This window comes from Vidua macroura, chromosome 23 (genome assembly GCF_024509145.1).
Source record: "Vidua macroura isolate BioBank_ID:100142 chromosome 23, ASM2450914v1, whole genome shotgun sequence".
Lineage (NCBI taxonomy): Eukaryota > Metazoa > Chordata > Aves > Passeriformes > Viduidae > Vidua > Vidua macroura.
Window position 1 is genome coordinate 5,517,369 of NC_071593.1, and position 16,927 is coordinate 5,534,295.

At 47.3% G+C, this 16,927-nt stretch overlaps 1 long non-coding RNA gene across 1 annotated transcript; it reads right to left on the reverse strand.

Moving 5' to 3' along the window:
• Positions 1-238: 238 nt before the first annotated feature.
• LOC128818322 (uncharacterized) lies at positions 239-9,287 on the reverse strand. Its single transcript, XR_008440455.1, has 3 exons — positions 9,241-9,287; positions 987-1,064; positions 239-525 (listed from the first exon to the last, which is right to left on the reverse strand). It is a non-coding gene; the product is annotated as an uncharacterized LOC128818322 (long non-coding RNA).
• Positions 9,288-16,927: the final 7,640 nt, after the last annotated feature.

Below are 16,927 nucleotides of genomic sequence, written 5' to 3' on the forward strand. Positions count from 1 at the left end.
GGCAGGTATTGCACTGTTAGGAAGTGGTGATCCACATTTGCCAACAGAATATCTGGCAGCAAGGATTTCTGGAGCTTATTTAAGCTTTAAAGCCTATGGAAGGAGCTGTGCACAATATCCTGTTTGAAGGCATTTCTAATTTAAATTAATGACCTGAAGGCTATCTCGAGGCAATAATGATCTTATTGTACCAAATCCCACCATAGCTGAGGTGAATTATAAATTCCTCAGGCTGATTCCGTGGTTAACATTCCAAATCCCAGCTATCCAACGTGGTGGTGGCAGTTCCAGGAGCAGATTAGATGAAACCACACAGGCTGTCTTCAGCCTGGCTTGGAACAGGGGAAAAATGTTCTCCTCAATCAGTGGGAAGCAGAGAAGCCCTGGGGCTGATGAGTTTGGAGTTCTCTTTTTCTCCAGGTATTTTAGTCCCAAAATTTTGCTTGGAAGAGTTGCCAGAGCATCCAGGTACCAGGTGGGAAGTGAACTCAGCACCAAGCTGAGAGCTGCTGCCCCCAAAGACACCTGGGGGTTGCACAAACGGGTTAAATTTGATTATAAATGGCTTATAGATGTGCTTATAAAAAGCACAATCGGGTTAAATGAGCAAAATGCCCATTTTACTCCTGAAATTCCCAAAAATGCCCATTTTTCTTGTGAAACTCCCCCCAGATACACATTTTCCTCCTGAAATTCCCAAAAATGCACATTTTCTCCTAAAAATCACCCAAAATGCCCATTTTTCTCATGAAATTTAAAAAAAATCCCCTTTTTTATGAAATTCCAAAAAATGCCCATTTTTCTTGTGAAACTCCACCAAAAATGCCCATTTTTCTCCTGAAACTCCCCCCAAAATGCCCATTTTTCTTGTGAAACTCCCCCAAAAATGCCCATTTTTCTCCTGAAACTCCCCCCAAAATGCTCATTTTTCTTGTGAAACTACCTCAAAAATGCCCATTTTTCTCCTGAAACACCCCAAACCACACCTTGCATGCAGCACTGCTAATGGGCAGGGTCACTCTGGCCCTGGTGACGAGTTGCACATTTGTAAGTCCATCTGTCACCTGTAAACAGAACCCAGGAAAAATCAGGTGGATGAAATTTCCCTTTGAAAAGGCAGGGAACCAAATTGCCCCTAGAAAGGGGCTTTCAGCAGCTGAGAAAAGCAGGCTGTTATTTCACTCACGGGCTCAAGTGCAAGGTAGGATTTGCATTTCAGACACAGATCTTCCCCACTGAACAGTCCAAGGGATTTCTGCACAGAGATTTTTATCCTTCATCTGCATTTTCTCAGATTTTGCCATTTTTTAGTTCATCCAGGATGCCATAAACAAAGCTTTCAGTCCAAACATGGCTCATTTTTAAGCTCTAAATATATGATTAGCATTAGGTTTTGTGCTCTGCTGGGATGTTAAATGACATGGCAAGCTGTAAAATGGGACTCAGTAGAAGTATTAGTAAATCCACAATCCATTTCCAAGTGAAATCTCCTCAGGTTTATTGTTGGGATACCTGAGCAGGAGGAAGTCACTGTTTCCTTTTGATTTGTTTGAACCCCTAATTCAAACCACAGCCTGAACTTTCTCAGTCCATGAGGCAAAAAAAGCCCAAAAACGAAACCAAACCAAACAAAACCAAAACAAAAAAAAAACTCAAAGAAACAAACAAAACACACAAAAAACCAAACAAGATTTAAAAAATACCTAGACACACAACAAAAAAAGCCAACCCCACTGGTGCAAGTCTAAGTAAATCACCAGATCTTGATTATTAATTATTAAGAATGACCTTGAAAAAGAGGAATGGCTGAGCTGTAGTGATTCTGGGCGTCATCATCCTACAGGGCACTCCAAAATCGAGTAGAAACCTCGTGCCCAACATGCTCCAGCATGGAATAAAGTCAATATTTGGGGACACTGGTCCCTGCTGGTATTGTCCTGCTGCTAATGGGCAATTTATTCCCCTCACCCTTCTCCTTCCCAGGGCACACTTTATTATTTTAAGTCCCTTTTCTCAGGGACAGACTTTGCCTCCCATTATTTCTAACTCGTACACGGTGTTGAAAGCCCGAAAAAAAAATGATAAATTAAATGAGAAGGAAATGTTTAAGGGTTCCTATTCATAACAAAAATACTTAAAGGCAGCTCGGGCCATGAATCTTCCCCCAGCAAGCTGAGATGTTCATAAAGGCCCTGATTCAGAGGAGAAGCTGGTGGATGTGTGCTGCTCGGGGGATTTATGGGGTAGAAGCTGGGATGGGGGAGAGCCCAGGTGAATAATTAGTTCCTTGCAGAGCTCAGGATGGAGCTGGCTTTTCCCACTTGTTCAAAGGCTTTTCCCCCAGATGGGGCAGCACGAGGCAGGGCTGCTCCACGTGGGCTGGGGGCTGCTCTGCACCCGTTGCCTGTGGTGTGTGAAGATTAATGAGGGCCCAAGCCCCCATTTCTGTCAGCACAGACACGTGCATCCAATTAAAGCATCCAGAAACCTGGCACACAAGTCCCAAGGTGTTTTCCAAAGCCACCCAACGTTTTTTTGCTGGGTTTAATTTCCCAGTTCTGCCCAGTTAATAGGGATTACCGTGCAAAACTCATTTGCCTTTTGCTGTGTGTGTCAGCTCTGGGGCAAACGTGGTGGGGAAAGCTCTGGGTTCATAAATCCTGAGGGTTTGAATCCTGTGTTTACCCAGGGAATGGGAATAGGCCTGGACTGTGGCAGAGAGGTGCCTCTGTCATCGTGTCTCAGTGACACACAGGACCAGCTTTTGGGTTAAATCCCCATCCCCTGCCCTGCCAGCTGTGGGAATTTTCAATAAATATCAATTCTTCCCCACAAACCAAGGTTCTGGGTTTTTTTTTTTTTTTTAGCCACACACTGAACCAGGATCACCCATCTTTTGCAATAACAAGCAAAACCAAAAAGAAATTCCTCAAGAGCTGCTGGGAAATGTCTAAACTTGGTTTTACAGGCTGGTGAGGATCCAGCAGCTTCTTTCCACAGGTGCATCTCCAAAGATCAGAAAGGTTCTGCTCTCACAAGAGGGAAGCTCCCTTCCCTTGGCACAATTCCTTCCATGACAATGGAATAACATTTTCATGGATTGTTTACCCTGAACTGCAGCAAAATTAAGCCTGAAAAGCCAAACTGCAGCTCTGGAGAGCAGAGCTGTGGGTGACAGCCTGGGAGTGCTGGATAACCAGAACTGGAAATGAATTAAACACAAGTTAATCAGCCACGTCTGGAGAATAAAACAAACCTTCAAGCCTTGCATTAAATGCTGAAATATATTCATATATTCCTCCTTAATTTGAGCCACCTCAACACTTGTGAGCTCCAAGACCTTCTTGTGCAGTGTCTCCCAGCATCCAAATTTGCCTGGACTTTCAATTATCCAGACAATAATGAAAACATGTTGGCCAGGCGAGCGCTCGGGTTACAATCACAAATTCTTACTTCAATAACAGCCATAAAACAGAGACCTAAAGCATGTTTTTTGCTTTTTTTCCAAACATTAGCAACTCATCTGATACTTAGGCCAAGGATCCAGTTTCCTGCAAGCTGATGACATGTGAGACCACAACCCTGAGGCTGATATTAAATTATACATATATACATATATAAATATACAGAGAGAAAACCTGTGAAATTACAGACACAGATGTGTTATTGGTGTCATAATTTTTTTCCATTAAACACCGTATTAGGTTTATCCCCTCTCTATACTCGAAAATCTTCACATATAAAAGATGAATGGCAACTTCTCCAGGGGATCCTTGTGGTTTAACCTTGTTACAGGAGGTCAGACACGACACACAAACTCTGCTGGTACGAAGATGGCTGGAAAATGGGATTATTCCTTGGCTCTGCCTTCCAATGGAGAGCAAGGCAACTCTCCCAGCCCTGCTCCAGCACCCCAAAAAGGACCTGTGGCACTCAGAAGCTTGAGGAGCACATTTGGTAGAGGAAGAGCCAAGCAGAGCCTGCCTGGCAGCACAGACACTGCTGAAATGCTGACCCACGATGATTTGGGGTGAATTAGCCCAGATTCTCCTCTGTTTGCACTGCTGACCCCCAGTTTAAATCTCTCCCCGCTCATCTCACACAGCCAGACTGAGCTGTTTGGCTGCTGGGGGTACCAGCCCTGCTGACAGCTCTCTGCTCTTCTGGGTGGAAAAAGAGAAGTCCTTTAAATCTGAAAATAAATAAATAAATCACCAGAATAAGCAGAGGTGGTCAGAAAGGGTGTTAGAAAAAATAACTCAACTCTCTGCTCTTCTTGGCCACTCTGCCAGCCCTGTTTTCTCCCCAGACACAGCCCAGGAGGGAGAATCTCTCTTTTCACCCACCCCATTTCCCAAAACTCCTGTTCTGAGCCCGTGTTCCAGCTCTTACATCTCTACCATGACCCCATGAATTCATAGAAAGGGACTTGATGAACACAACAAAGTAATTCCTACAGCATCTGGGGTGGTTTTTTGGACCTAAACCCTTGTGGGAATGCACATCCCTTTGCCAGGAGGGTTTAGCTGCTGCCTGCTCCTGGAGAGGAGCCCCAGAAGTGCCCAATTTTCACAGAATTCGTTCATTTTCAGGTTTTCTTCTTGCAAAAGCTGGGTCAGAGGCTTGGGAAGAACACCTAAAATGTTCCCTCTCACTTTCCCACCTTCCCAAATCTCCCTGTGCACAGGAGTCAGGCAGCAAAAACCACAATTCCCAGCCCAAGCAGCTGCAGAGAAGGAAAATTCCTCCTCAAAGGAACCCCTGGACACAGAGCAAACCCCCAGAACATCTCTCCTTAGAGGGGCAGCAGCTCAGGGAGCCAAGGGAGCTCTTCAAATCCCAGAGGAAAGGCCTGTGATGCCTTGTGCAGGCTGAGCTAGAGCAGAGGCTGGACAGAGCTAAAGAATAAAGCTGGGATTTATTAAAGGATCTCCTCCATGGATCCACCTTGGGCAGCACCAGAGCCCAGCCAGGGCTGCACCCAAGGTGAACCCAAATGGTCCCAAGAAATGGATGATTGGTCACAAAATGATCAGCTCTGCTCCATTTGCACCTTGCAGTTCATTGTCCCATTCCAGCTTTAGCCCATGCACTCCCATCCTGCTTGTTTTTCTCTCTCCAGCCCACGCTGTTTGTGCTCCTGGGCCTGAGCTTTGGATCATTTGTCCTTGGTGCCCAGCTGGAGCAGGAATTGTTTTGTCTCCCTGCTTTGTGCAGAGAGCTCAGCATCCCCTCATGTGAAGCTCAGAGCCACACACTAAAGCAGCAGAGAATGTGAAAAATAGAAAAGCCAAAACCTGGCATTACCTGGATTCACCAGGAAGAGGGAAACCTGCAAGGTCCCAGCAGTGAGGAGCAATCTGGCACATGCTGAATTTACAAATTTATTTCTCAGCTCTGTTAAAACAACGCTGATAATTCTCTGTTATAGTAAGTCGGAATTATTTGATACCAGTGGAAGGAAGCACTGCTGTGTAATTTGGGATTTTATTGATGCTCTAAAAGGTCTTATCCCAGGGGTTCGGTGCGAGCCTGAGCTCCAGCTTTTAAACAGGATTTCCCAGGAGTTTTTGTGGCTACTGGGAGTTGTTACAAACCAAGATCAAACCCTTTAGCAGGGAGGTGTCACCAGGAGCCAGGCACAGGAGGCAAATCCCACCACTGGGATCAACACCCCCAGATATGAGAGATAAAGAGCAATATCAAAATCGAATATTTCTCAAAAGAGAAATATCACTGCTTCCTCACAGTGCCCTCGGTGCTGGCTCCATTGGGATTCCACAAGGAAAGGTCTCCTTCTCCCCCAGCTGCTGGGCAGGCAGGACATCATGAATCCCACACAAAGCATCCCAACTTCCAAAGGAAGACACCACCAGCAGCAGCAGCAGCACAAGAAAGATCTTCATTATTTCTCCCTGACGTTTTCATGACAGAATTCATGTAGAACATCAAGAAAGCACAAGGCATGTTTACTGGAGGGTTTATAGTTCCATAAAACATAAATAAACAGCTTTTTAGATCAAAGCTGCAGGAATAAGGAAGCACTGTGGCTTCTGAGGCCTGACCAGTTTATCACATCATCTGAAGTTGAAAGGAGCACTCCTGGCACTCCTGGTTTCCTCTGGAGCAATCCCACCCTAAAGGCACAGTGCCCAACACACAAGGACAGCTGAGGTTCTTTGGCTTCCATCTGTCTGGTGGAGCCTTTTGGGATGAGATTTTTTTGAGGTTCTAGGAATAAACTGATGGAAAAGGAGCAAACAGGAGCATTTCCAGGAGGGTTCAGGGTTGATTTTCCAGGTGTACAGCTCTGCAGCTCATCCCACACCATCAGGATCAATCAAAAAATCCAGCTTTCCTTGAAGGTGCTGGAAATTGTTGGTATCCGTCAGCTCTGGATCCCATGCTGGCATTCCTGAGCAGTGTGAATCCCTCTAAATCCCACATGAAGTGAGAAGAAATGAGAATTCTCCCTAAACTTTCACCCTCCTCATGGATCCACACCTTCCTTCCCAGCCTTTTCTCCCTGCTGGGTGCAAACCTGAACCTGCAGCCGGGGAAAGGCCTGGATTCCCAGGAGGATCTCCCTGGTTTTACTCCCTCTGCTCATCACACACCTGTGAGGATTTGCTGGATTGTGATTCCATGTGGTGCCATCAACCCTTGGAAACATTTAGGGACCAAAATCCAGCTCAATCATCTTCAAAGCCTCAGGTTGTTTGGTCACCACCCTAAAAAACCTTTCCCATGCCAATTCAAGCAAACAGCACATGATTCCAGACATGTGGAATTCTGCAAACTCAGTGTTTACCTGCACATATTCTAGAACCCTCCATGGTTTGCTTTTCCATTCCTGCCAGAATATGTATGGAATATGACTTTGGAGCATGCTGGATGCTCCTGCCTGGCTCTGCTCCCTGCTCTGCACTTTCCAGTGGGTTATTTGCAGGGCTATGGGCACTTGCAGTTATTTTGGAACTGCATCTCCTAATATGGGGTGGTGGGAACAGAAAATCCCACACAGAACAGTCCAACTCGGGATGTATTTATTAATCTGATGCCAGGCCACTCCTAAAAATACCCATGTGCCCATCAAAGCACCCCTCAAAGAGAAGAAAACCAAAGCAAAATCCCCACACAGGGATCTTCACCCTGCTGAGCCCAGGAGCAGCCTCAAGGATTCCCAGGTCACCCCAGCTCAAGGGACCAAAGGAAGGAGCATTCCCTGCCCCTGTGGTGACTGTGCCCAGCACCTGAAGGCCAGGCTGGGCTTTTTCTGCCTCACACATCATCACCCCGGGCCTGAATGGACTGGCAAGGCTGGTGATGATGCGTGAGGCCAAACGGAATCCAGCCCGAGCTGCCAGGGATGCCTTGGCTGAGGGTGCTGACAGGGCTGGAAAAAAAACTGCAGGCCAGGCTGGGAGAGCTGGATCCTGAGTGCCTGCAGCCAGCCTGAGCTGCAGGAGCTGACCTGGGGCAGGAGCTGACCTGGGGCAGGAGCAGAGATGGAGCAGGAGCAGAGATGGGGCAGGAGCAGAGATGGAGCAGGAGCAGAGATGGGGCAGGAGCAGAGATGGGGCAGGAGCAGAGAGGGGGCAGGAGCAGACCCAGGACCAGGCCCAGGGCAGGACCAGGACCAGGACCAGGACCAGGGCATAACCAGACCCAGGGCAGGCCCAGGACCAGACCCAGGGCAGGACCAGACCCAGGACCAGGCCCAGGGCAGGACCAAGACCAGGACCAGGGCAGGACCAGACCCAGGGCAGAAGCATGACCAGGACCAGGACCAGGACCAGGACCAGACCCAGGACCAGGACCAGGGCAGGACCAGACCCAGGACCAGACCCAGGACAGGCCCAGGACCAGACCCAGGGCAGGAGCAGGACCAGGGCCAGGACCAGGACCAGGGCAGGACCAGGGCCAGGCTCAGGGCAGGCCCAGCCCTGCGCAGGAGGTGCTGGAGCACAGGGGATGCACCAGCCATGTCCTGGCAGTGTCAGGCACTGGAGGGGCTTTTCCTGCAGCTTTCCTCGGTGTGAGGGGACAGGAGGGTCCCTCAGCTGCCTGGACACCCCTTTCTCAGCCCCTTTCCCCGCCGTGGTTATGGCAGGCTGTGTTTGTGCTCAGTCCTGCTCGTTGTGCCTGGGCAAAACCTGCTCTGCTCAGAGCTGGGGTGGGCAGAGGTTCTCCCCTGAGCCTGGCTGTGGGAATGCACATGGACACGGAGGAGACAGTGCCTGCCATGATGCAGGAGGAGGAGAAGGCTCCCAACCTCTTCTCCGGGCTCCTGAGCCAGACCACGGTGCTGGAGCAGCATCCGTGCAAGGAGGGACGTTCCCCTGCCATCCCCAGTGCCACCAGGTTGTCCCTGAGCACTCCAGAGTGGGTAATTTTATCCCAAATGTGCCTGTCTAAAAATATCTCACTTCTGTGTTTTTTGACCATATGCCCAGGACCATGAAAATTTTTCCGTAGGAAAAAGAGCTGAAAAAAACTCTTAAACCCATAACATCTTGGAATGATTTGACCACTTTCTTCTCAGGACATTCTCTCCTTTTTTATGCCATGATGGGGTTTCTCCTGAATTTAAAACATCAATTTGGCCTAACATGAGGAGAGTGTTCATTCTTCCAAACCATAAAGATCAGAGACTATAAACTGTTGTTCCTTAAATGTTTCATGGCAAAAGGCATTCAAAGCGTAACATTAACACAAAGTTTTCCTGTAAAACAATCTGGGAAGTGTAATCTCTGTAAGAGGTTTTTTATGCACCATGGCTAATTGTTCCTGACAGTATGATTTTACATCAGGCATTTTTTGTAAATTCAACACCATTCAAACTTTATGGCAGGTAATATTCCTTACAACTCCTCAAATCCTGCCCATGTCTAAATTATTGTTGCAGAGTGATGTCTGGGGGGCTTTTTTTTTTTTTAGCTGCCAAATATTGTGAGCAAACTCTCCCTTGTCTCGCAGTTGTGGCACTGGGAACAGCTTTATGGAATTCTTCCACTCCTGTCCATGGTGTCAGAAGGGGTTTTCACACCTTTAGCACACATCAAAGTGCAAAGGCTTTGTGCCTGGGGGCACAGCAGGCTTGTGGTCACCTCTGGATGGAGGAGGATGGAGATATTCCCAGCCTGGGAGGCTGAGCCTGTGACTCCTTAAAATTCAGATTCTAAAGCTGTTTGAAATGGCCACGTTTGAAATGGCAGGGTTTTACAGAGGTTACCTCACCTGGTGTTCACCTGAGGGCGAGCAGGAGCCAGGTGCTGCCATTCCACAGAACCATGGAACGGTTGGGGTCACAAAGGACCTTAGAGACCAACTCAACGCAGCCCCTGCCATGGGCAGGACACCTTGCACTAGCCCAGGCTGCTCCAAACCCTGCCCAGTGTGGCTTTGGACACTCCTGATGCCTCTCCAAGCAGTGCTGTGCCATTCCCAAGAGTTTTTTCCCTCTCATCCACACCTTTGGGTGAGATTTCCACATCCCTTGGGCCTGTGGTCCAGCCTACTTTGCCAGGCTCACTGACCTGTGCATGAGTCTGATCCATGTGCACACACACACATGAAAAAAAGTCCTTTTGACCAACTCATTCTACCTTATAAAATATGGGTTATAAAAAGTTTATGGGGCCTGTTCCTGCGAGGGGCTCATTCCAAAGCGCACTACGCAAAACCCCACTCTTTTATGGCATGGCAGAAAAGGGGCTCAGTCTGTGCCCCCACAGGGTCCAGAGATGGGATTGGCCTTCCACAAATGGACCACACAGCCCTGCCCGGGTTGCTCCGAGGGCAGCAAGTGAATTTGTGCCTGGGGTTAATTGACAAGTGAGGAAACACTGGTTCTTTCTGCTGGAAATTCCCCCTCGCCCCACCCATGAGGAGCTCCACAAGAAAAGTCAGAAAGGAGGCGATGGAATCGAGGGTGGGCCTTCAACAGGTACCACAGAGGCACAGAAATCCCAGAAAAAACAACCTGCAGCTGCTTTTGCCAGGGACAAAGGTCCTCCCTGAGGTGGCTTCACCCAGCTTGGGTCACTCAGAGGAGGGAAGGAGCTCCAGAGGATTGGTAGGAGCACGTGGACAGATCTCCTCCTAAAAATGGGAATTTGACTCCTGGCAGCTCCTGTACCCGAGCACAGCGAGGACAATAATAAATGCCCAGAGTGTGACATTCATGAAAATTAGAGAGTAAATCAGATTCAATGCTGTGAACATATAAAACATTTTATGTGGAGGCTCAGACCAATTCAAAATAGTTTTCAGTCCACCCATCCCCTAAACACTTGAACTGGGGTTCCATCTCCGGCCCTACTCTTTGTTCTCCCTGAAACTCCCCCACCTCCTGCCCTTTGATCCTATCCAAGGGTGACCTTGACCTGCTGGAGAGACCCTTCTGCCCTCCCTGCTTTCAAGTTTTCCCTCAGCCATTGAACTCCATTCCTGATTTGAAGATCTAAAAAGGAGCTGTTACTGCAGGTGCAGCTGCTACCAAAATGCCACTGATTGATTCTGAAATAATTTATTGAATTAAATTTTATTTTATTCACAGTATTATGTGCACAGTGTAACAGAGACTCACTCCTGGCTCATGCCTTGGGGTTATTCTGGGATAACTGAGGCGTTTCTTTCTGAAGAGAACAAATTTGGGCCCTGTCCTATGGCAAACCAGCAGCAAAACTCTCCTGGCAGAGGATTTAATCTCCACTTTTCAGGGGCTGCAGCTCACACTTGGCTTTGCTGAGAAAGGCTGCAGCAGGCACTGAGGGAATAATTTCTGACTCTGAACTGTGACAGAAATAAAAGAACACCAGCCTCTTCTCCAGGGCCACCTGACTGTGCTCTCCACAAAGATTAAATATTCCTGTGGAAAATTTTTTAGGCTAACAGAGTCCCAAAAGCTGCTGAATTCTGGGGCTGATCTGGTGATTTTCACTCACTGTTTATTTTTTTAACTGAAAGCTGCTGTGAACCTGCTGGAGGACCCTGCCTGTCTGACCATGTCCCAGCACAGGACAGAGCTGCCAGCCCACGGGTGATGCTCCCTCCTGCCCCATCTCCTGAGTAACAGAAATGTGAAAAACTTTCCTCTGCTGGCTTCCCAAAGGACTCACAATTAGCAGCATCCTGCGGCACCATGATCCTAAATAACATTAGTGATGACAAACAACACCACTCACACAATATTACAGAGACCCTCATGCTTTTCTCTCCTCATTCCTGCTCCAAACTCTTAATTCAGGTGATCTGGACCAGTTCACCCCCAGATTTATTCCACATGTTCAGCAAATCAGTTTCCTCAGCACAGGGCTGAATTATTCATTATACTTTTTCTTCCTAGGATGCAGAAGTTACTAAAAGGTTCCTTTCTTCTATAAAGCATTTTCGTGTTTGAGTATTAATTTTTAAAATCTCCTGCAAACCCACAGTTGTTTGCTTTAGCCCTTTCCAAATTTGTCATTGTGAGTGTGCACGCACAGGCACACACAGATAAACTTACACAAGCAGATGGTCACAAATTTAATGCTGGCTTTTTCTACTCTGGCTGCCTTGCAACCTGGGTTTGGGTCTGTCCTTGATCAGAAACCCAAAGGCTGCTCTGGGTTTGAGAAACTCAAAGGCTGCTGAGCTGAAGGTGGACAAGAACTCTGTAATGTAAGTGCTGGACAAATGTTTGGTGGAGGAAAAAGTCCTTTACAAGCCCCAAGGTCCATCCCTCACCATCAGATGAACACATCCACCCATCTCACCGGGGCAGCATCCCTGGCACCTCATTTCTGAAGGCACAACCCTGTTTTTGGTGCTGCAATACCAAAACCCATCAAATTTAACACTGTGTGCAGCGTGAAGCCCATCCTGATTTTTGTGGTCAAACCTCCTGCTTCTATCTGCTCCTTCTGCTTTGTGTGCCCACTTCTGCTGGGAAATGGAGTATTTTAAAAGCTTCAGCAGCTCCATGAGGTCACTGCAGCTACAGAAAGCTGTAAAAACTGCCTGGGTTGATGGCTCAAGCAGCCACAGGTCTTTTTCATTACAGAACAGATATAACTCTATGAAATTATTATAATAATAACATCATTTATTTCAACAGGACTGAAGCAAAAAAGCTTTATGATAGTGTTTTATATGCAACATGTGCACCATAAATATTTCCATAAAAACATGCATTAAAATATAAAGTTGGCAGAAAGAAATCAAAAGTCAGGAGGAAAAAAAAAAAAAGTCCAGTTAAAGAAGCATTAAACCATAAGCCAGGGAGCAGGGAGCCCCTGCCAGTCAGGGCAACAGGCTGCTCCTTCTCTGGTTTCAGCTACTTCCCAGCACAAAGGAAAGAGCCAAGTGGCCCTGGAGAAAGTCCCTGACAAACTCCCACTCACTTCCCCAGCCTGTCACTCCTCCCTGCTGGGAAGCTCAGCACAGCATCCCAGAATCCCAGAATGGTTTGGGTTGGAAGGGGCCTTAAAGGTCACCCAGTGCCACCCCTGCCGTGGCAGGGACACCTTCCACTGTGCCAGGCTGCTCCATGCCCTGTCCAGCCTGGCCTTGGGCACTGCCAGGGGTGGGGAGTCCCGGGCAGGGGCAGGAGGCTGAGGTTGTACCCAGAGCTCACAGACCCCAAAAAAACCCTGCAGGGCTGCCCTTTGCACCCCCTGGCTCGGGAGTCTGGGGCTGGGGCCAGGCTCTGTTCCTCACCCAGGACCTGTGGGGATTCCTGCAATCTCTGAGGGGGATGCTGTGATTTTATGGCCCTGGGCAGGCAGAGAGGCTGGCACTGCACCAGGGCTGGCCCAGCCTCTCTTCAAACACCAGTTCAAGGGGTCACAGCTACTGGCTTCAAATTTAGAATGTCCCGAGCTGGAAGGGACCCTCAGGATCATTGATCAACTCCTGGCCCTACTCACACACCCCAAAATCCCACCCTGGGCACCCCTGACAGCTCCTGGGACCCTCAGGATCACTGATCAGCTCCTGGCCCTGCTCACACACCCCAAAATCCCACCCTGGGCACCCCTGACAGCTCCTGGGACCCTCAGGATCACTGATCAGCTCCTGGCCCTGCTCACACACCCCAAAATCCCACCCTGGGACAGCTCCTGGAGCTCCTGGGACCCTCAGGATCATTGATCAGCTCCTGACCCTGCTCACACACCCCAAAATCCCACCCTGGGACAGCTCCTGGAGCTCTGGCAGCCTCTGTGCCCATTCCTGGGGAGCCTGAGCAGTGCCCAGCACCCTCTGCGGGATGAACCTTTCCCAAAATCCAACCTGAACCCCCCTGGCCCAGCTCCAGGGGTTCCTTGGGTGTGTCCCTGTCCCAGAGCAGAGATCAGAGCTGCAGTCCCTGAGCTCCCCCTCAGTTTCCTCCCGAATCACCAAACTCCTGGACATGGATCACGCAGATAAACCCAACAAAGGGCAGAAAAGCAGCCGTGGATCCTCTGAACAAACCCAGGAGCTCTCAGGTACCACCCCAGCTCCAGCTCCCAGCCCTGCTGCCAGCCCCAGGCACTGTTTACACCACGAGCACCCACACGACAAAATTCTGCTTCTCAGGCCAATTCTGCTGTAATCCATCATCCCCAGCAGACTTGTCAGATTGGTTTGTCTACAAATATGTTCACACTTGGAAATATCTCCCTTCTGTGAGCAGCAAGCCATTAAACATGCATTTCTCTGGTTTTCCCATCTTGCTCTCTGTACATAAAATCAGTTCTCTGCTTTTGTCCCCAGTAAATGCCTATTCCACATTTTTGCATGTTTTAAATATTCACGCATACGAAAGAAGCTGTAAAAACATTGCATGGCTTATTTATTATTTAGTGCACACACTTTTTGCTGCAGAATACCAAAATAAAAAGACATTTGACTCAATTTTTTTTTTCCCTCTCATTCCCTTTGTATTTCATTTCCATTACTCTGCTCGTTAAAGTTTAAAAACTACTTTGTTTCCTGACAGTGGGGATTTACTGAGTGGGGGGAATACATTTGTACCTGCTGGCAGGGATGGGGGGAGATGCTCAGGGAGCTTTTGGATCATCACCTCAGAGCCAAAAGGTATCAGGGAAGCTCCAGCCACAGCTGCTGGAAGTGGAGAATTCACCCCATCCCTCAGGACACAATCCCAGTTTTAAACTTTCTCCATCCTTAGGCACCTGCACAGTTTCTTTTCTTTTTGCAACTGCTCCAAACTGCACGGATGCCTCATTCCCTGCAGAAATCACTGGTGCAGAAATCCCTGTGGCTGGGCCTGACTCTGGCAGCAGAGGGTGGATGTGGCTTTTCCAAGTGTCTCAAACTTCTCTTTAGCTGCAAGGGGCTGCATCTTGTAGCTGGTGCTGTAAAAACTGATTTTTAAGAGAATTTTAGAGATTCCTTGATCATGGATCAGATGCCTGCTCCCAGGGCCACGCTTCAGCACTGCAGTGAGACATGGGGAAAGGCAGACAGGCAATACAAGTTTTTAACATATTTATGTGCTATTTTATAACACAGAAGTTCAACAGCACGTTGTAAAACCCCTTAAACATGCTACACAAACACTACATTATTGTGTTTGCTGGGATATAATCTTGTCTTGCCAGAGAGCTGCACTGGGGAACTTAAAATACACTTTATGCTGGTTTTTTGGTTTTTTTGGGGGTTTTTTTCTGTTTTGGTTTTTTTTTTTTTTTTCACCATTTCTTCCAAAGATTTTGAATATCCATTCTATTTCTGCCTATGAGGTGGGCACACATCCCTCTGGAACTGCAAATATTCAATCCTTGCCCCCTCTCCCAGGAAGAAGTGAGTGAATTTTCCTCACCTTCCTGCTACAACAGCATCGTGTCAGGCAGCTCAGATGCACTGATAGGAGAGAATTCACTGCAGTCCCCAGGCTGGAGAGGACACAACCAGCTCCACTGATTTCAGGGAATGCCTTTAGGAAACCCAGGGAGCTGAGCCTGCAACGAGGGAGAGATTTCCTTGTGGCCACATCCCCTGTTCAGAGAGCAGCAGGAGTTTGCTGGGGGATATCCCTCACTTCTGACTTTGGAATTCCCTGCAGAGTTCAGGAGTCCTCACACTCTTGTCCCCAAACTGTGGGGACAGAATCCTGCACAGCACTAATTCCTAATGGTAATCACATCCCTGATTACCCTGGGATGGTGTAATTACATCTTAATTAATGCTCTGGGGTGTTTAGAAGGTGGGGTGACAGGGATTCTGGGCACTGTTGCTGGCAGACAGTGGAAAGAGACCCTTCTTTCAACAGCCTTGTAACTCAGGGGTTACTCTGAGGCTACTACAGATCAAAGCAGGAGGAAGTGACTGTCCCTGAGCCTGGCAGCTCCCCTCAGCCCTTGTTTAGCAGGTCAGAGGCACACACAGACCCTGCTGCCTGCTCTGGGATGCAGAATTCAGGGATTTGAGGCAGGGCTTGCTCCTAATTATGGGTTTGTGGTGGTCAAGGCAGTGCAAAAACCATCAGGAAAAAAAAAAAAAAAAGCTAAAACATTGTTATGAGTGTGTGTGAGTGTGCTTGGAGCCCTAAAGGATCAGGTAATCCTGGAAGACAGAAGGAATAGAACAACCCACCAGGATTCTGGAACATTTCAGTGTCCTGTTGACTCACAAGATTGGAGCAGACAGGTACAGCCCAAAGACAGCATGATCTAAATGTGGGCCAAGCTCTAACACACAGCAGGAATGTCTAATTTTAGTCTGTCCAGTTTTGGCAATGTCACCTTTAATTGCATGGCTCATTTGAATTGTAAAACACCTTTAAAAGCTAACTAGTAAAAGGAAATAGGCCATATTTTCTAGACTAACAGTCATATTCAATTTTAACTGCAACGAAATTGGGTTTAAACAGTTAATGCACGTTAGGACCTGAGTTAGCAGAGGGAAACCATGGCCTGCAAAAGGCAGAAGTTGCAGGAGTTTGACTGGGACTGCAGTGGGATCACTCTGCTCTGCAAACTCTCTGTGTGACACACAATTCCCTGGGATGGGCTTTTCCTGGCTAAAAAGGTGCAGATTTCCACCACGCTGGGGTGAGCTGCATTTCAGGTTTTCTCACACAGGTCTAAAATCATCCTCAGATGCTGAGGAGCAGGAGAGCCAGGCCAGTTCCACCCATGGCCAAGGCATGGGATGTATGGAATGGCCACACAGCAGCAAGCAGTGTCCTGGAGGAGTCTAATAGTCAACAAATTATTTTTAATAACGCACAAAGCCTCAACAGGCATGCAAATACATTTTAAAAAATTGGATATCAATTAAAATTTATTTACTAACTGGGTTCTTGTGCCAGTTTAAAAATAACACAACCAAAAATATTGCAAAGAGAGGATTTCCTGCAAGCTTGGGCAGAAGCTCAGCAGCTCCAGCAAGGCTGGATTTTCTCTCACATTGAACACAGGGTGCAGCTCCCAACATTTGTGATTTTGAAGCCCGAGAAAGCACCTGGTGGGATCACTGAGTCCGTGTGGGAAGACACTCCCAGCAAAAACTGCTCCTGCTCAGCAGAGGGAGGGAAATATCGAGGAGTGCATTTAAAGACAGATAGAATATAGATTATGATCTAGATGATGATATAGATATAGATACAATTAGATATAGATATAGATATAGATATAGATATAGATATAGATATAGATATAGATGATGTAGACATATAGATTCAGAGATATATAGAAATATATATAAATATATAAAAATAGATATAGATTAGATATAGATGATGTAGACATATAGATACAGAGATATATAGAAATAGATATAAATATATATAAATTGATATGGATTAGATATAGATTATATTGATATAGATATAGATTAGATATAGGTATAGGTATAGGTATAGGTATAGAGATAGAGATAGATATATATAGATATAGATATAGATAGATAGATATAGATATAGATATAGATATAG